Genomic DNA, 18,626 nt, shown 5'->3' on the forward strand with positions numbered 1-18,626 from the left:
CACCACATTTTCTATTACAATGTAATAATGACTTGAAAAAGTGTAAAATAATTGTTAATTGTGAGTGTAAATGCATAATTGCTTATGAAAAGTAGTTAGAAATTAGACATAACCTTTTGTTTCATCCATATAAATGTTATATTTTCATTTCTGTGAGACAGAAATGAAAATGAACAATGAAATAAAGAAAGAGCCATAAAAGCAACAAACACTGAAAGTTTGAAGCATAAATAAAGCATAATTGACTTTTTTTTTTTCATTTAAAGGCAACTTTTGGTGATAAAAATGTCATTAGAGCCAGACCTATTTCAAATACAGGAAAGAATTAACATATTTTGATGCCATAATCTGATTACACTGAGTCTTCGTCTTAAAAAACAGTTTTAGTTGGAATTTGTCAAACGTCTTGGTGACCAAATAAGGAAGTTAGGAGCATTTTAGATACAGATGTGTGATTGAAATGTGGGTGAAGATGTGAACACAAGAAGAAGACAGATTTTTCATTGATCACTAAAAAAGTTTCTCTATTAGAAATATAATTTCCACCAAGAGTAGGGATGTAAACTCTTGGTTTTCAGGAATTAAAAAATAAAATTATGCAGGGAGTCAACAACTAAACTAGCAAAGTGGTTGCACATGTTGTGTGTTAGCAAAATTACTGCTTTCTTTACATTTAGTGTGTTCTCTGTAAATAAAAATAACAAAAATAACAAAAAACTCCTGCTGCTGGATGATTGCATAGCAATAGTCCAACTTCTCTTGTCTCCACCATGTTTAGCATTAGCTTGTGTGACTTGTTAATCCTAAACATGGTGTTGCTGTGGGAAAGTTAACTTCAGCTGGGCAGAAGAAGTCCTGAAGAATGACATGCTGAGTCTGTGGGAAAATCAAGAGTAGCATGACTATGGCTTACTTCTACATGGCTTACTTCTACGTAGTGCCTCGTGCTGAGACACATCGCCACGTGACAAGAGGAAGCTGGAATCAAACCTACAACCTTCCAGTTCTAAGTCAACTACACATCTGGGCCACAGTCAGCCCAGCTAAGCTGATGAGCTCATAAAGTTCTCCTTAGGGTGCCGGTTTGTTAGCTCTTCAAGCTGCAGCTATCGGATAACAGTTCCTTTGAGTTCCTCCTTTTCTCCAGACAGAATAGCCACACTTTTCATCGCTCTTTAGCTTTGGGTCAGCATTATGTTGGGTATTGATTTCAGAATTTGACTGGAGTCTTGTGTTTTTTCTTTTATGCTTTTTTACATTTGTCCTGATTTCCTTCATGCAAATCAAAATAATTTGGTTTTCAATCAATGGCTTTAAATCACTAGTTTTTTTCTTCATTAAAAGACGTAAATATCAGTTTTGTAGAGGAAACACAGTCGGTTTTGTTTATGATTCAGTCAACTTTCATGGAAATTTGCTAAATGTCACAAAATGTCACTCTCTGTAAGCACCGGATCTAAATTAAATTTTGAAGTTGTTGAAACTGACATTATTCCATTCAGAGAAATGGAAACATTCACAAATGAAATATCAAAAGCCTGAGTCAGAGTTTCAGTTTCATCAAGCTGGTAGATGTTTCTTTCCTGCTAGGAATACAGCGAGCATGGGAGGGGCAAACCGAGGAGGAAATTAAAACGAAATACGAGAGCCTCTTCTTCAGGTTTTACAGTTGGATGTCTATTCAAGGACCGTTCCTGCCATTGCTTTGGTAGCATGCCTCAGCTGTGTGTAATGGGAACAATTAAAAGCCTTTTTAGCCACGTGCTCAGGCTCAAACACAGGAAGTAGAAAATAAATAGGTAGTAAAAACACACATGTTGTATTCCCTCTTTCATCAGCTGGTGGAGACGTCTGCTGTATTTTTTATGTATTTATTTATTTACATCGATATGAGATGTAGATGTGACAGAAATCTTCTGATACCAGATTCCTTTAAAATAACACTGTTCAAACACACAGAAAGCCACACACAGCAGTTGGGAGTGGTGGGTCCTGCAACACAAGCTATCTCTGCACTTCAGGGGGGAGGTTTGGGCTGGTTTGTGGATTTAAGTGAAACCAAATGAGCCGATGTCTCCCTGATTAAATGCCGAAGTTATTCTATCTTTAAAAACACATTGCATCACACAACTCTTCCCCCCGTTTCTCATACATGACATGACTGTTGGTTTGACAGTTTTTCATACCGAGCACATCGCAATGTGTTTCTAATCGACAGGAGATGTGAAGCCCGTGATGCCGCCCTTTGAAATGATGCACTAGGAGGAAAACATAAACAAATGTTTGCCACCAAGCACGTTCAAACTCCCCCTTCCCCCCCCCGTTGCTGCTCGCCCACCCCAGCTCCGCAGAAAGCCACAGCCGCACATGTGACACATTACCAGAGAGGCAGAAGACATGTTTTTGGAATTAAACTATTACGAGCCCTCCAAACAAGATAAATTTTCTAATTGGCTCCTTTCACAACATTTAGATATTGTGTGTGTGTTTTTTTTTCCCTAGGAGGTGTGTGGTACTGGTTTGCTGGGTGTGAAGTAAAGAAGAAGAGGTAAAGTTTATTTGGAGGAAGCTAATGGAGAATGACGGCAGGACAGAACCACACTGGGAGCAGCAGAGTGGCTCGCCGACATACGAAGCAAAACAAACAGTCTGACTTCTAAGCCTTGGCAGGCCCCGCTGACGGCTCTCTCGGTTTCTCAGCTTTCCACTCAGATGTCTTTCAAGTCTTTAATTCTGTTTTTTTACATGCATTATTTCTTTCTGCACTCTTGTCGTTTTTTGTGTGCATGTTTCAGTATTCAGGACTCTTTGTCTTTTCCAGAGGAATGGGAAAAAAGCAAAACAGATGAAGAGTCGAGTAAATTAGAGAACCCTGCAGATGCTGTTTTCACTCAGAGACATTTGATAAGATGGACATTAACGTCGACACTGTTGCTGTAACTGTACACACAGCCGACGTGAAACGATACCATCAAAATGGCCAATTCCTGTTGAACCCAAAATAGCTTCGCACCACACTTTAACAGCTCCTCACTTTCGCTGTCAAGTTGAGCAAACACAGACGTCACAGCTATCAGACGAGTCATCCTGCTCCTTCTCCCCTGGCCACTTCTGACTTTCTGTTGCTTCTGCCGCCGCTGGGAAACCCAATCTATTGTTTGATGTGCGCAGACAGATTGTCTTCCAGATCGCCAAATACTTTGTGCAAACAACCCCCGTTTTACCCTTCTAAAATCTGTGACTTAATAAAGATGAAAATGCGAGGTGTCCATTTCCCCTCTGGCTGGGGCCGTGGAATGAAAACCACATGCGTAAATACAGCCCGGTGTGCGGCGTTAAGTGCGCACATGAGAGAAGAAACAGTAATCAGATTGGTTTCCTGTGACAAACAATAACATTTATTTTAAAGCGGCAGCATTTTTCTCAGGCAGAGGCAGTAGCTCTGGTGATAATCAGAGCCAGACTTGACTCCAGAACAGACGGATGTTGCTACCTAGCTGATCTTGGCAAGTTGGAGGTGAAATTAGCACTGCTGTAAAACCCAGGGATACTTCTGTTAAAGAACAGCTTTTGTTTGGAATGGGATTCACCAGCGGTGATCTTTAAATGCAGCACCCAGTTATTGTATTAGCTAGATTTTCACAGGTATGTATGAAATGTATGAATGTATGTATGTATGAAAGGGAGAAAACTCCCTTTCAGGCACTAAATCTCATAAAACCCACAAACACTGACTGGAGGCATTTCTTCAAACCAGGTTACAAAATTCCTTCTGAAAGTTTCTAAGCAGTAATCTGGGAGCATTTAATGAGGGTGTCAGGTTAGATTGGATCAGATGAAGTGGAAAGAAAGTGATACATGATTTCATTTTTTGCAAATAGAAATCTGAAAGGTGTGGCATGTAAGTGTACTCAGGAGTCAAGAGTCAGCATTTTGTAGAAACACCTTTCAATACAACCACAGGAGTTAAGTCTCTGTATGATTTTGATGGGAACCATCAGAGAACAAAACAGTTTCAGTCGTGCCACACATGCTTAATTAGGTTTAGACCTGAACTTTGACTGGGCCATCCTAAAACATGAATATACGTGAACTATCTCGTTATTTATCTGGCTGCATGTTTCGGGTGGCTGTCCTGTTGCGAGATGAACCTCCACCCCAACCATCCATCTTCCCATCAACAGCTTCCCTGCTGAAAACACAATTTTCCCACTGCATGATGCTGCCACGTTTTTCACAAGAGCACCTTTTTCCAACTTCCTGATCGTCTGTAGAGGTGATATACTCTTCCTTGCACTGATTAAGTGACTTCTGAGGTGTCAGAGTAAAGAATATTGAGTAGGTTTACTGACGGACAAACTACTTTAGGAGCAACTTAAACACAATAGTTTTTTCCAGCTTTCAATCGGATTGTGTGTTGAAGCAGAAATTAACCCCCAGTTTGCCGAGAGAAGCAGCTTTGTCTTCCATCTGCAAACATTGCTGCTGTTGGCAGATGTTGTGTGTTTGACTTACAGGCGAACCAGAAACACGAGAACACAAAGGTTCTGGCCAAAACATTTCCACGTAAAAAAAAAAAAAAAAAGAAAAATTGTAATGCATTAAAATTTATGTGGTTAATTAATCAAAATTTTTTGCAGTTGCAACACTACAAAATGTAAAAAGGTCTGAAGGCTGTGGCTACTTTTGCAAGCCCCTGTGTGATGTGACTGCTACCTCAGGTTATCTCCGGTGTTTCATGTATTTGAGCTGAACTGTGCTCAAGTGGAGGTCTGTGGGAGCTCCCAGCATGCTCGCGATCTTCCAACAGAAGAACGTGCCGGTGATGATGGATCACACGGTTTGCAGTGAGGAGTGTCTGCTCTCCTCATCTTGAAGTCTTCTGACCTGAGAGTTCTCCACGCCTCCCGCTGGGGTGACTTCTGTGAAACAAATTTCCCCTTCTACTGTGTCTGTGCTGGCTGTGAACGACGCGACTACAGGATCCATCTGCCTCTTGTTTCTCTCACAAAGTGAGTGCACACAGCTGATGTGTTAATGGACAGAATCTGCTGCAGAAACATGCCGTGCATCGCTGGTGATAAAAAGGAAACTTCTTTCATGGCTCGTTGCACTGTGAGGGGAACCAGAACGCTCAGTTTATCTCTCCTAATATGCCTTGGGTAATGTTGCTTGGCAGAGGAGGGAAACTCAGATATTTCTGTGGTGTTTATTTATACGAGGCACTTGTGGGTATTTTCCTTACAGATGACTTCAGAACTTCGTAAATGTGCAATATACGTTTTTAGTTTTGCTTCTGTGGCTCGCTGATATAACCTAGAACCACATGGCAATACAATGTTGACTTCTGTAAATACCAAAGTCACTGCACAGCTGTTGTGGCAAAAACTCCTGCAGCCTTCAAAACAGACCTTTGTTCAAAGGCCAACATTCAGGAAAGTGCATTTGGAAGTAACACTTTCAGCCAGAAATGTGATCTGATGCATTTTGTTTTACTAGACTTTTACAATTTAAACCTTGTTTCATGATCGACAGAAACCTCGCCTTAAACGTTGATGTTCACAAGTTATTTTGATACTCTCACACGCTGCTCATAAGTGGGTGAGGATCACCCTGCAGAGGCAGTTAGTGGTGAACGGAGTGCAAGCGAATTGTGGCAAGAGTGGAGAACCTCTCATGGCAACAGTCAGTGCCAGTTGTTTGATATTTCAGCTTGGCATATGCTTTGGCATGACGGGTGCCTCGCTGAGCCCATAATGAATCATGCATGACCACAACACTTAAATATAGAAGTGTAGACAGCAAAACTCCTGCTATTCTAGGAGAAGCTGTCTTGTAGCAGATTTGGATGCACACAAATGGATTTTTTAAGAGTTTTTATGTAAACATTCAGACTCTATGTTCTCCCTCTAATTTAGCAGAATGCTGAAGTGGCACAAATTTGGCATAATTTTGTGAAATGGAAGGAAATTGATACAGTATTTTTATTTTTTACATCTAAAAAAATTCTAAAAAGCGCTATCCTTTCCCTTTTAGTAAATACAGTCCATTGCAACCAAATGCATTCAGAAATCACCATAATCAATAAAAAGATGAACCACAGCTGAAACATCAGAAATTTAAATTTAAAGTACAGTTAGGTTGTAAAACAATATCTGAACTTTCGAGCTTTTCCCAAAGATCAATCTGGTCAATCCATCATCTGGACATGAAGAGAGGCTGGCTCACCAACAGACCTACCAAGAGACATCATGGCCCACATTTATCAGAGAAGCAGCCAAGAGGACCATGTTAACTCTGGAGAGGCTGCAGAGATCCACAACTCAGGTGGGAGAAGTCACGTGACCCGGATGACGTGCGAAATTCAGATGGAGTGCCAGAAGGGGATTTCTCCGGTTCAAAACAAGGCAACGTTGATTATGAGTATGCTAATGCCCTAAGTAGGCTGGTACAGCCCAGGTATCTAGAAAAAATATATTTAGGATATGATCCGTATTATCTCAGTAAAAACAGACTTGTCTTGTAATCCTGAGGATTTACCCGGTGTCAAGGTGATCCCATAACTATAACTACCTGGAGTGGCAGACCTGATAGCGATGAGCCAGAAAAAACCTTTCAAAAGCCTGGAGAATCATTTAGCTTCAAGCTGGGTCCAACATTTAGGACCAAAAGAAGCATTATATGGCTGTCGGCTTGTTTCTGCCAGGTGAGAAGTGAACTGTGCTATTTTAAGTAATTTTATGATAACGATGCTATAGCTAACAATGAACTAACCTATGTTATTTTATGAGCTTGAATCTCCTGGTAAATAATTTATTTAGCTTCTGTAAACCCAAATTCATGCTGGAGTTTTAATGTTGAGTCGCTGTAGGCTGGATTCAGGTCTAATGTTCCCCCTGGTCGTTTCTGGTCGTGGCCCAGTAACAGCTCACTGTCACTGTATGTCTGGGTTATATTTAATTTATTTAGCTTTTTTATTTTTTAGCATTAAAGTCCCACTGAACAAACATTATATTTTCTGTTCGTGACTCGGCACTGAGCTAGCTGCTAACAACATTAGCACTCTGAGGACAACTAATATATCTTACCTTACATATGAATGCTTGTCTTTCTTAGTAACTGTCCAATAAAATATCTGAAAATACAATTTAAACGATGTGATTGTTTCCTGGCATTGTTAGTTTCCGCTCATCCTGCTTTTAGAGGAAATCATTGATCCACCTTTCTCCTCTTTTTTTCAGTAAGTTTTGTAAAATTAACTCCCTTGTGACCAACTACCTTCGAAACAGAAAAATAACATTTATCTTTCTCTCTATTTGAACGTTTGGACCAGATGGAAAGGATGCATTGGATGCTACGTCATCTGATACCCATCAATTAGCTGTACTCTACAGATTGGGCCTAAACAAAGATGAGTACAAATAAAATCACAATGCAATCAGTTTAATGCATAAATCTATCATGCATGAAAGAATAAGATTCTATTAGCCTCAATGTTTTGAACATATGGAGAAATATAATTTGCTGGAGAGACTGAAGCCCCTCATCAGTAACGATGTAGGTATTAAATTTAGAAATTTGTCCTGTCCTTGTTAGTGTGTCCCTGATATAAAATTACAGGCCACAAAGTTTTACTGCTACTAGAGATGCTCACAGATCTCAAGTTTTCAATTCATGAAATGATCAGTCTCCTGAGGATGCATGGTATGTAACTCTGCATTACTGTAGGTTATGGAATAAGATTTGTGCTTTTTCAAATAACAATAGATTTTAATGTTCAGTAAAAATGTTTGGAAATTGAAAAATAATTTATCATATCAGATACAAATGTGCATTTATGTTTTTGGGTGGGGGGAAAATTGAATATAATTATTGTTCAACATGTGTGCTCTAACTTTCCATTTGTTTACCATTCAGTGCAAGACAGCTAACTTATGATAAATCATAATTTGAAGGTTTTGCTGTTACTGTTATAACACAGGCTCTGGTGAATGAACGGGAATAATGGTCTTCTGCAGAACCACCACAAGGAGTGTTTTGATTTGAAGCTCTTGTCTTTGTAGTAAAGCCAGATGAAGATCACGACCTCAAGGTAAGCTACATTTATTTTGATTTTAAACAACCCAAAGTCATTTAATGCAGGGCTCAGATTGAGACGTCCAGATGATCATTATTATGAAGCAACCACATGCACAGATTACGATGAGCCATTACTAACTACAATGGCTGATGACTTTTGTAACTATTATTTATATTGTTACTGTGTTTTGCTTGCTGGGCTTGGAACCCGTTGATAACTGGTTGCAGTGTTTTTGTTTGTTTTATCAAAACAAGCAAATCCACATTTCTGTATTTTATGTATATATATATATATAAATATATACATTTTATTGGTCTGTTGTTATATTTTAGTTTTAAATTACTGTATCTTTATGTAACTTTATGTTTTGTTTCTTAGTAATAATGCTTCTGAAATAAATTGGCTTTTTAATAATGTTCAACTTTATTGAATGTGTCTCTATTTCAGATAAAATGTGAGAAATGAATAAAACAAGTTAATGTGTGAGCTGTGAGCCCAGTAATAACAAATCATTTTATTTTATAGAGCATTTATTAGAGATGTGAAAATTGTGCATTCTTTGGGTTTGTGTTTTGAAGTTTTAAATAAAAATACATGAGTGTGATTTATACTGAACTTTTAGCATTGAGGTGTTTCTGCTGGAATAAGTTGCTGTCTATCTTGGATAGCACACTCTTTTTCTAAATAGCATTTGAAAAGCAATTTAATTGCAAGATTTTCCTTTTTGCCTGTTCCAGAGATTCTCTAAGGACTTGACCATTTTCCTTAGACTTTTTGTCAACAAAATGCTCCGTATTTCGCCATTAAAAGGCAATTTAATGGCAAATGTTCCAGCCTTGAACCCACGGAGTGAAATATTGAGAAGGGAAGGAGGATTGGAAACAGCTTGGAGGTTAAATTGAATTAGATCTTTAGAGATGACACCCTCTCCCAGCAAGAAATGCAAAACATGTGAATGTGAAGCACATTATTTTTTCTTCTTCTTTCTCTTCATGTATGCTGAGTCTTTTTAGTGTACTGTAAGATGTGTCAGACATATAACTCATGTGAGTGAGGATGAGAAACAGCCGTCGGCAGCTCCTTCAGATAGAAAAAACCTCTGGGTGTAGAGTGAGTCGTACAGCTGTCCTTAAACTGTGTGTCAGCTTTTAATTTGGTTGGACTAATTACCTCCTGCATTGCTGCTGCTTTCATCAACAAAACGCATAAAAAATGTACTAGATTTAGTCATAAGCTAGCAACTAATGATGTTGACCACAATTCCTCTGAGTTTATGACAAAATACTCTAAAAAATCTGCTTAGAGTTTAAGTTACCGCCACGTAATCTGCATGTGAGAAATCTGTGCAGTGCAGATATATAACTTGAAACTGCACTGAAAAGTGCTGTAATTTCCAATCTATAAAATGACCTGGAAGTATGGCAATCATTTTTTCCATGCAACAGCGTCTCGGATTAAAATAATAATCAAGCATCAAATCTGAAAGTCAAACGAAGTGGTGTTTTCTCGACACCCAGCTTGTAGACGGTGTTATCATGTTTCACATCAGGCGCAAACTGCTCCGTCACTGTTTTCATAGACACACTATCTCAACCGCTGCTCAGTTTTACCCTCCGCGAGAAGGTGGAGTTCCCCGTAGCAGGATTTCAAGTTGATATGCCAGAATCACGGAAGGCAGTAATGTTGGACGGAGTCGGCGCCTCTGGCTCCTGACGGGATGGTGTCGGTTCGATGACTGGTCAGAGCAGAAGGCAAGCTTTCAAAAAGTTCATTTTGTTGAGAGCTTGCAGACTCAAAGCATGACAGAGGGATCAAGTAACAAAAATCTGCATTATTGTAGATCAAAATACCATTTATGATCTAAAAATCTTTGCAGATGTATATGTATAAATATGATTATTTATTTGTTACTATTTTTCTGTAAAATATTTTACATATAACTGTAATTTACAGCTTAACTCGGGAGCTGGAGGAACAACTGTAGCTCTTTGGCTTCTTCATTTTGTCTGAATTCTTTATTTCCTGAAACAAAACAAATCTGATCAGTGTGGCTTGCATTTTTATTTATGTTTTTGTTTTTCTCTGCAAAAGAAACTAAGCTCTGTCACATTAAGTGGGGAGCTTTTGAAGGTATAACTTTAAGGGTTCGTAATTAGATTTAAGTCTGGACTTTGACTAGACCTTTCTGGCACCTTAAACCATTTTATTTAGGTATGTACAGGTGGAATGGTGAACCTCCACCCAGTCTCCAATCAGTGGCACCTTCTTTCCTACCATATAAATCATGTTTGTTTGAAGTAAAACAAAAACAACAGGACACAATGATGTCACAACTTTCCTTAAAAATGTTTCCTTCTGCTCACAGCACAACAACAACAGCGGAAAAACAAACAAACAAAAAAACCTGCTGCACCTCTTCAGATTATTCGACGTGTTAAAGCAAAACCTGAACATTCATGACGCATCACATGATCATATGTGTATCTCTTATTAAACCAACCCTCTGGATCAGACCAGGGAGAACAAATTGTGGATATAAGAAAGATACACTGCCCCCTATGGGCCTGGCATGCACACTACATTGTTTCCGCTACTGTTGGTGTTTTCATCTGCATGCAGAACGTTTTTAGTCTACTGCTGTGTAAATGCTACTTTTTGTGAATGCAATGGAAATCATTTTGAAAACATTGCTGTGTAATCAGAACCTTAAGTGAGCTACACACAGCCGGGCCCCGACTACAAATCAGTGCCTAAAGGAAACTGTTTGCACTGGATGCTATTTAGATTAAAGTTGGCTCAATAATTTACATTTGTGAAAAAGAAGTATTAATATTTTTACAAGGCACTGTATCAAGGCATTGCAAACCATAAATGAATAATTTGGGGTGTTTATCATTTTCTGCAGTGTTTATTTAAGTTTGTCCCAATCACTTTTTGTCTTGAATGCCTGTTACAGTAAGTTAATGTGATTGCTTATTGCCAATTAAACTGGTGATTTATTAACTGGTTTGAATTGAAAAAAAATGTAGGATTTGGTTTTTCTCTCCAGTTTGTAGCACGAGGTAAAAATGAAACGTGGTCTGCACGTCGTCTCTAACTGTCCATTTGTCCAATATGTGTCTGGAACCTGGTCAGGATGGGAGGGTGGGATGGGGTGGTGGGGGGGGATTTTACAACACATACAAGGCACATGCTGTACAGTGATGATGGGTTTGAAACAAGGTTATCCATCACCGGTCCTCCTCAGTCCAAGGGCCCCCGGCCAATACCACATCCATTATCAGGTTGAGGGAATACAACCGGGGAAATAAAGGGGTGGTGGGTGGTAGTGGGTTTGGGAGGGGCGTGGAGTGTCCACATGAGACGGCCTTAAAATCATAAGGACAAATGTGAGAGGCTGACTGAGCTACATCATATTTTTAATAGAATGCAAACACTGGAGTGTCTTCTTGTGGAGGAAAAACTGTGTACGAAAACACAGATTAAAGATTTAACCAGATGAATAATACTAGAACTGTGTCATTAAAACATTTCGGGTTTTGGACTAAACTGTGTAGATGAAGTATTTAGAGCTATGGAAATGCATGCCAAGCAGCAGAAACTCCAACATAATAAAAACTCTTTTCCTCTGCAACACGAAGAGAGGAAAAATCCCACCGCGAGTCGGCCAAAAACGCTTTTTTATATCGTAAATGAAGGAGAAGACTGTGGCTTTTAAAGCAAACCGTTCTGATAGTTAACACAGAACCACTTTAAAGGCCAGCTGCAGGAGTGACGTGAATAATAGCGTTTAATTTGTCTAATCTTAGCAGGAGCCGTGGGTGGCTGAGGTTGGGGGGCACGAGGGGCTGAGGGGTTCCTGGTACCCTTATGGCACATGAAGAGATCTGCTTCCACCACAACAGGGTGTAAATGCCCCAAATTATCATTCAGCTTTGTTGCTGCTGCTGGTTTATGTTGTGTGTGTGTGTGTGTGTGTGTGTGTGTGTGTGTGTGTGTGTGTGTGTGTGTGTGTGTGTGTGTGTAAGCTGATAACACGTGTGTTCACATGATGCACGCTTGGATTCCTGTGGAAAACTTAAGGACTGGCATGTGCCAAGAAGTTGATTGAGGAGATGATTTTGGCGGCTGTAATTTACCCAAGCGCTGAAAAATGTCAGTAAATAAATAATTCAAGGAACTTCACTGATGCAGCCTGGAAAGTATTTACAAGGGCAAGCTCCCCTGAACTCATCCGCCGCGCCAGAGAAACTCTCGTGGCCACATTATTAGACTCCATGTATGGTAAGCCTTCTTAAAAATGTCAATAAAATTGTCTCCTTTTGGAAGCGTTTCGGAGCGTGGCATCGCTCCTCCAGAGCGGTTTAAAAATACAAAATAATGCAGACATCAACAGTTTCATGAGTAATCATCAACCAAGGCTTGTGGTTCACACTCGGCTATATTTCCTGTCTTCTCTCGGTCGTACGTGAGGCCTCTGGTTCCCAGACAAACGACTCCAAAATAAAAACAAAAAAATTATCAAAGTTACACTGAAGTTACGGTGAAATATAATCATTTTTAACTGCCTTTTTATGTAGTTATTAGAATATTATCAACATGTTGTGATTAAGCTTGGCATCACTCTTGTTACATTAACAACGAACAACCAGCCCTCCACCAATCAGTAATCTCTCATAATATCAGCTAAAAAAAATAAAGACAGAAACAAAGATAAAAAAAAGAAAATAATGGAGAAAAAGGGGAAGTTTGGAATAAAACATTTAAACAAAAGGAAATGTGGACAAAATAAATAATTTTCTATGTTTTACTTTAGCAGCATTATTTGTCTCTTTTGCTAGCTGGGTTTAGCTTTTTGGAAAATAATCAAATATTTTAAAATGAAAAAACAAAAAAGGAGACAAATTTTAAAATTACCATAAAATAGATATATAAAAGAAATGAAAAAAAGTTTTTGAGAAATAATATTTTTATTGATAAAATAAAAACTAAAAAGAGGAAAATAAGTAGATCCTAAGAATCTTAATACCAGATAGATAGATAGATAGATAGATAGATAGATAGATAGATAGATAGATAGATAGATAGATAGATAGATAGATAGATAGATAGATAGATAGATTCAGTTCAAAACTACTTTATTGAAAGTGTTTTTGAAATACTAAATATAATTTTGTGTTAAACTCACTCATATTTTTTTCTGGTAGTTTTAAATTTGGTCCAGTTTTAGTTTTTTATGGTTAAGCTCTCATGCATCTCCTCTCTGTCCAGGTTTGTGTTGAACAGGAGAGACGTTGTTCTAGTAAGCAGCTCTGTAGCTCCATACTGTTGTTCTAATCCCTTGGTACACATCATAATTACGAGACAGAGCTAATATGTCCCGCTCTGAAATGTAAACTTGTGTCATCAAATACATGGATAAGATTTCAGATCGGCTTCAAGTAAAAAGAGAGAAATGTCTTTCAAGTGTTACATGATAAACATGAATGTTTCCTTCAGCTCCAACCAAAACAAATCCCGGTCCGCTGTTTTCAGGGGGAGAAGCCACATACTTTGTCTGTGTGTAGATCTCACCTAAATTAAATCATGTGGTCACCAAAAGAGCCCCCTCACCCCCCAAACCCCACCCCTCGTCTCTCATTGACCTTCTAGGCGCTCATTGTCCAAAAGTGAGACTTGATTACAGGCCTAAGCCCTTCGAAGGTTCGCCTCAGTGGCCACAGCTGATCTTTTATACTAATTTCGGATTAATGCGGGGTCTGCAACACTGCGTAAACACAGCCACTGAGAAGGCCCCTGCCACACAGAGCTAAACATTAATCCTCCTTAATGCTGAGAGTCAACTTCCAGTCCTTATCAGAATTTGTCTTAATCTCTGCCTAGGCTGTACAAAACTCCACTGCTCAATAAGTAAAATGTACACCACCAAACAACAAATGAGGCGAGGAACTGTGCTGGAATTCACAAAGCAGCACATGGAAGGAGGAAAAGAGAAGCCCAGCTTACCTTAGCGACGTTTAATTAACTGCTTTCCAGATTCTAATGGCAGAAAAAGGAAGACAGCTTCGATTACTTCATGTTTTCTCAGAATTTAATTTCAAGCTCTGCTGCTGCAGTTTTTAGTTGATCCTTCCTCGATTTCAGCCACAAGCTTGTTTCCCTGCTCTCCCGCTCTCGTTCGTATTTTTGTCTCTCGTGCCGTTTTGGATCCACTGATGTGTGGGTTCTGACCATGTGGGTCCGGGTAGTCCCTGTCTAGTCGAGCGCCCGTCTGTAGAGTGAGGCTGCTTGTCTGTAATTTTCTGAATGTGAGATATGTGATGTATTATTTCAGCAAATATCTGGGCTTGGTTCAGGCGCGTTTTGAAATCTGGGATTTATGACTGGATCTTTTTTTTTTGTATCATAACCTCCGTTATATACACAGATTAGTGGCGCAACACTTTACATTTTTCCCTTTCTTTCTTTATTCCTTTTGCTTTTTAATACATCAGGGACAACAAACTCAGAATTTTAGCATTTTTTGTGGTTTCACAATCCGCTAACCATAAGCAAAGTCTGTTTTTGCTTCATATCAAATGTTATGCTTCAGAAATAAAAAAAGAAAACGGAGTGTAATGTCGTGAATTTGCAAAGCAAAATATAACCTATTTTAAAATATTGGAGTTTTTTTCTAGCCTGCTGATCCTTTAGAAAACGAGAAACCAGAAGGAACAAGTCGACTAATCTCTGAGCCGCTCAGCCCAACCGACGCCGCAGAACGACATGTGGACTGTGGAGGAGTTGTGTGTTCGCGGACCTGACCTTGTTCATGTTAAGCTGGCAAATGTAAATACAGTCTGCTGGGAAATAGGAGGCCGAGTGATCAGGAAGTTAGAAAGTAAATGCCAAAGTGAAGCATAAGCTTTAATAAAACAGAGGCATGGGAGGCAGATGTTGGTCGTTACACACATTTACACCGCCATGCAGAAGCATTTATACTCCTTTATATTATGTGCATGTTGTTTGTGTGAAACACCAAAACAAAACAGATGATAATTAGAAAAGTGAAAGAAAAAAAAATTACAATTAAAATTAAATAAAGAGTGAAAAACGTGACTACTTGTCCCCAATTCTTTTGATTTCCTTTAATAAAAATAATGTTCAAAGTTCATCAGAGGAGAAGAGCAATAAACAGAGATGACCATGGCTACTCAAGAGGAGCAGCAGAGACCTGCTGCTCAGGTAGAAGGATCTACGGACAGGACAACTATTAGTTGTGCAATCTGCAAAACCTGATTTTTTTTTTTTTTGGAAAAGCGTTAAGAAGAAGAACGTTGTCTAAACAAACAACAAGGAGTCCCATTTGTCTCAAACCTCCAGTCGGTCATGGCAGATGGACGTTTGTACTGAGCCTGGTTCTGGTTCTGCTGGAGGTTTCTTCCTGTTACAGGGGAGTTTTTCCTCTCCACTGTTGCTACATGCATGCTCAGTTTGAGAGATTGATGTAAAGTAAATGATTCGTTGCAAGCAATTGTCAACTGTTCCTACGTTCAGGAGTGATGAGGCAATCTGCTGGGTTTCATAAATACAAACTTTTTAAATTACTTAATGCAGTGTTTGATGACCAGGATTAATTTGAATGTATGTGTGATTGAACTGAAATGATTTTTTACATTTTTAACATTTTTTGTAAAGTGCCTCAAGATGACATTTGTTGTGAGTTGGCAAAAATATAAATACATTGAATTAAATTAGATTTTTGGTCTACATGTAAAATGCTATGCATGACACAACTCCTACCATGAAGCATGGTGGTGTGAGCGTCATGCTGCAGGGACAAGGAGGCTAATCACAGGAACCTTTTTTTAAATACAGAAAATCCTGTAATATATTTTCAAAATCTGAAGAAGACTTGAGTCCAAGGCTGAGTTTCACCTTCCACCAGGATAAGAACAGCCAGAAATACTCTGGAGAGATTTAGATCAAAGCATATTCATGCGAAAATGTCCTAATCAAAGTCCAGACATAAATCCAAATGAGAATCTATGGCAGGACTTGACAGTCGATGCTTACAGATGCTTTTTGTCCAATCTGACTGAGCTTGAGCTTTTTAAAATTCATCAAAGTTTAAGGTTGGAATCTGAGACAATGACTGAATACTTTCGCATGTGCTGTAGCTAAGAGGGAACTACGACTTTACCAGACCTGTTTAACGGATTTTTCCTGTCTACGCTCCGCCTCCCAGCTGAGATTCTGTTGACTTTTCCGCGCCTCTTTTCGGCCACACGCTGCTCTGCAAAACAAAATTATCCCACGCTGAGGTTTTGGGCCAGAGCTTTTAATTTAACGGTTGCATTTGGCACGAATCCCCATCACTCTGAAAATTCATCACTGTAAATTTTCTGTTTTCCTCCACATGAAGATTCATCTTGCTGCCCTGTAATTACGCTGGTGAGGAGATCAATGAACTATGAGGCTTTCTCTCCAAGCTCGGGTCAATAACTTTAGTATTCTTTAGCGGGGTTCTGCACTGCCTCTAGTCTCTCTACATTATTCAATATCTTCTGAGGTTAGCACTAGTCTTTTATGAGCTGTGAACTGACCACAAATGTACGAACTAGTCTGTCCCAAAGCACATCCCTTACCCCTCTTCCCGTTCGCTCTCAGCCAGTCTTCTTTAGGTCTATGGGAAAGGGCAAAAAAAGATGGAACAGCTTTAAAACAGAAAAATCCTTTAATGCAATTCCTGCGTTATCTAAAACACCTACATATCTGTCTCCAGTCTGCGGCCTTTGAAAGGATATTTGGGGCCTGGGATTGAGGGGGGAAAATCTCCCTTCAGAAGCAGGACTAGGGATGAGTTATAGGCATCTAAGAGGCTGGAAATCTCTGGGGCCTGACCATGGCTTTAGCATACAGCTCCAACCATGGCCGGAGTCTGGAGGAAAGCAACCCCCAGTGGTCTTTCTTCAAACTGGAAACATAGAAAAGCATGAGAAGTTAGCGCTGATATTTGGAATTAAGCCGGATCAGGTTTTAGTTTCATGCTTCTTGTTTTTGTTCTCAGTTGTTCTGCTGTAACTTTGCAAAATTATAATTGAACTTTTTTGTTCCTGTTTGCATACAGTTCTTTACAAAAATATAAATACCAAGTCAACTTTTTGTATTTTGTAAGATTATAATTAATACCAATAATCTACATGTTTTGAAGGGGGGGGTGGATTATGACACAGACAAACACAAAGTAGTGAATAATTTAATAATAATAGTTATTAAATTTAATAATTTAATAACAAATAACATTTATTTGAAATATTTGAAGTTCATCTAATAACTCTCAAAGATATTTAGTGCAATAACCAATCAGTTGTCCTGCTGGAATATCAGTATGAACCAAGAGCTCATTCGGGTGGTAGGATCAGTTTACGGGACAATTAGTGAACAAAAGCTACTTGTAAAAAGAAAATAAATAAAAGACATATTTGAAATAAAGTCATAAGAAGTTACATAAGGTCACCACTAACATTTCAATAAAGAGGCTTTGCTCAGATGAGACCAACAATATAACTTTTAGCATAAATGCTGACTAACTCAGCACATCACCTATGTGGAACATGGTAATGGCAGTATCATGCTGTGGGGATGCTTTTCTTCAGAAGGGACAGAGAGTTGATGGGAAAATGGACGGAGCTAAATCCAGGATAATCTTGGAAGAAAACCTGCAGAACATCCAGTCAGAGACAAAATGGACGGTTTAGAATGGTCTAGTCCAAGTTCAGACCAGAAAAGGTGGAAATGAATATTTACAAACTTTCTGTTCAGTTTGACTGAACTTGGACTGTTTTGTAAAGAAAAATATCAGGATCTAGATTTAGAAGACCAGCAGCTGTAACTGCAGTAAATTAAGATTCAACAATTATTGACTCATCAAGGGTGGAAACAAAAGCATGCCACACTTGTCAGATTTTATTTAAAATAAAATTCTAGGAAAATTCTGTTTTCCTTCCACTACACCATTATGCTCCACATTGTGCTTGTCTATCACAGGATTCTGCAACTTTTACAAAGAGTCATTTTCACCCTCAGGTGAAATAAAACTAATTTAACCACAAATGTTACGCAACAACAGATAAATACTACAAGAATGTTATCACTGTTTTATTTCTGATTTTAGGTTTGGACATAAAGAAAAAGGTGAAAATGTGTCAAAAAAAAAAAAATAGGATACATTTAGTGTTTCCAACTTAGAGATACAAAAAACTGATCTAATAATAACCTTATGTTGTGGAAATTCAGTGCAATTCTTCCATTAAAAAACATGATTTAATTTGTTATTATATCCATAATTTAATAACTAATTAGTTGGCTCCCTATCATTTTTAGTCCGCGGTATTAAGAATCATTGTAAAAGGTCCAAAGATCCAGTTGTAGCTCCTGATCCTCAGGTTGCAGACGCTCATCTATCACATAAAAAACAGATCAAAACGCAGTAAATCTTATGGTTGTAAGATGACAAAATGTGAAAAACTTCCATGAGTAGGAATAGTTCTGCAAGGCGGAAAAC

General features: G+C 38.7%; 1 protein-coding gene across 1 annotated transcript in view; it reads right to left on the minus strand.

Moving 5' to 3' along the window:
• pitx2 (paired-like homeodomain 2) overlaps positions 1-14,335 on the minus strand; it is a 56,375-nt gene extending 42,040 nt beyond the window's left edge. Inside the window, exon 1 of the mRNA XM_008421038.3 lies at positions 14,087-14,335. The gene's annotated coding sequence lies outside the window, so the exon portion shown is untranslated. The remainder of the gene's footprint in view (positions 1-14,086) is intronic.
• Between the last annotated feature and the right edge of the window lie 4,291 nt (positions 14,336-18,626).

Source organism: Poecilia reticulata, chromosome 10 (genome assembly GCF_904066995.2).
Source record: "Poecilia reticulata chromosome 10, P_reticulata-male-v2, whole genome shotgun sequence".
NCBI lineage: Eukaryota > Metazoa > Chordata > Actinopteri > Cyprinodontiformes > Poeciliidae > Poecilia > Poecilia reticulata.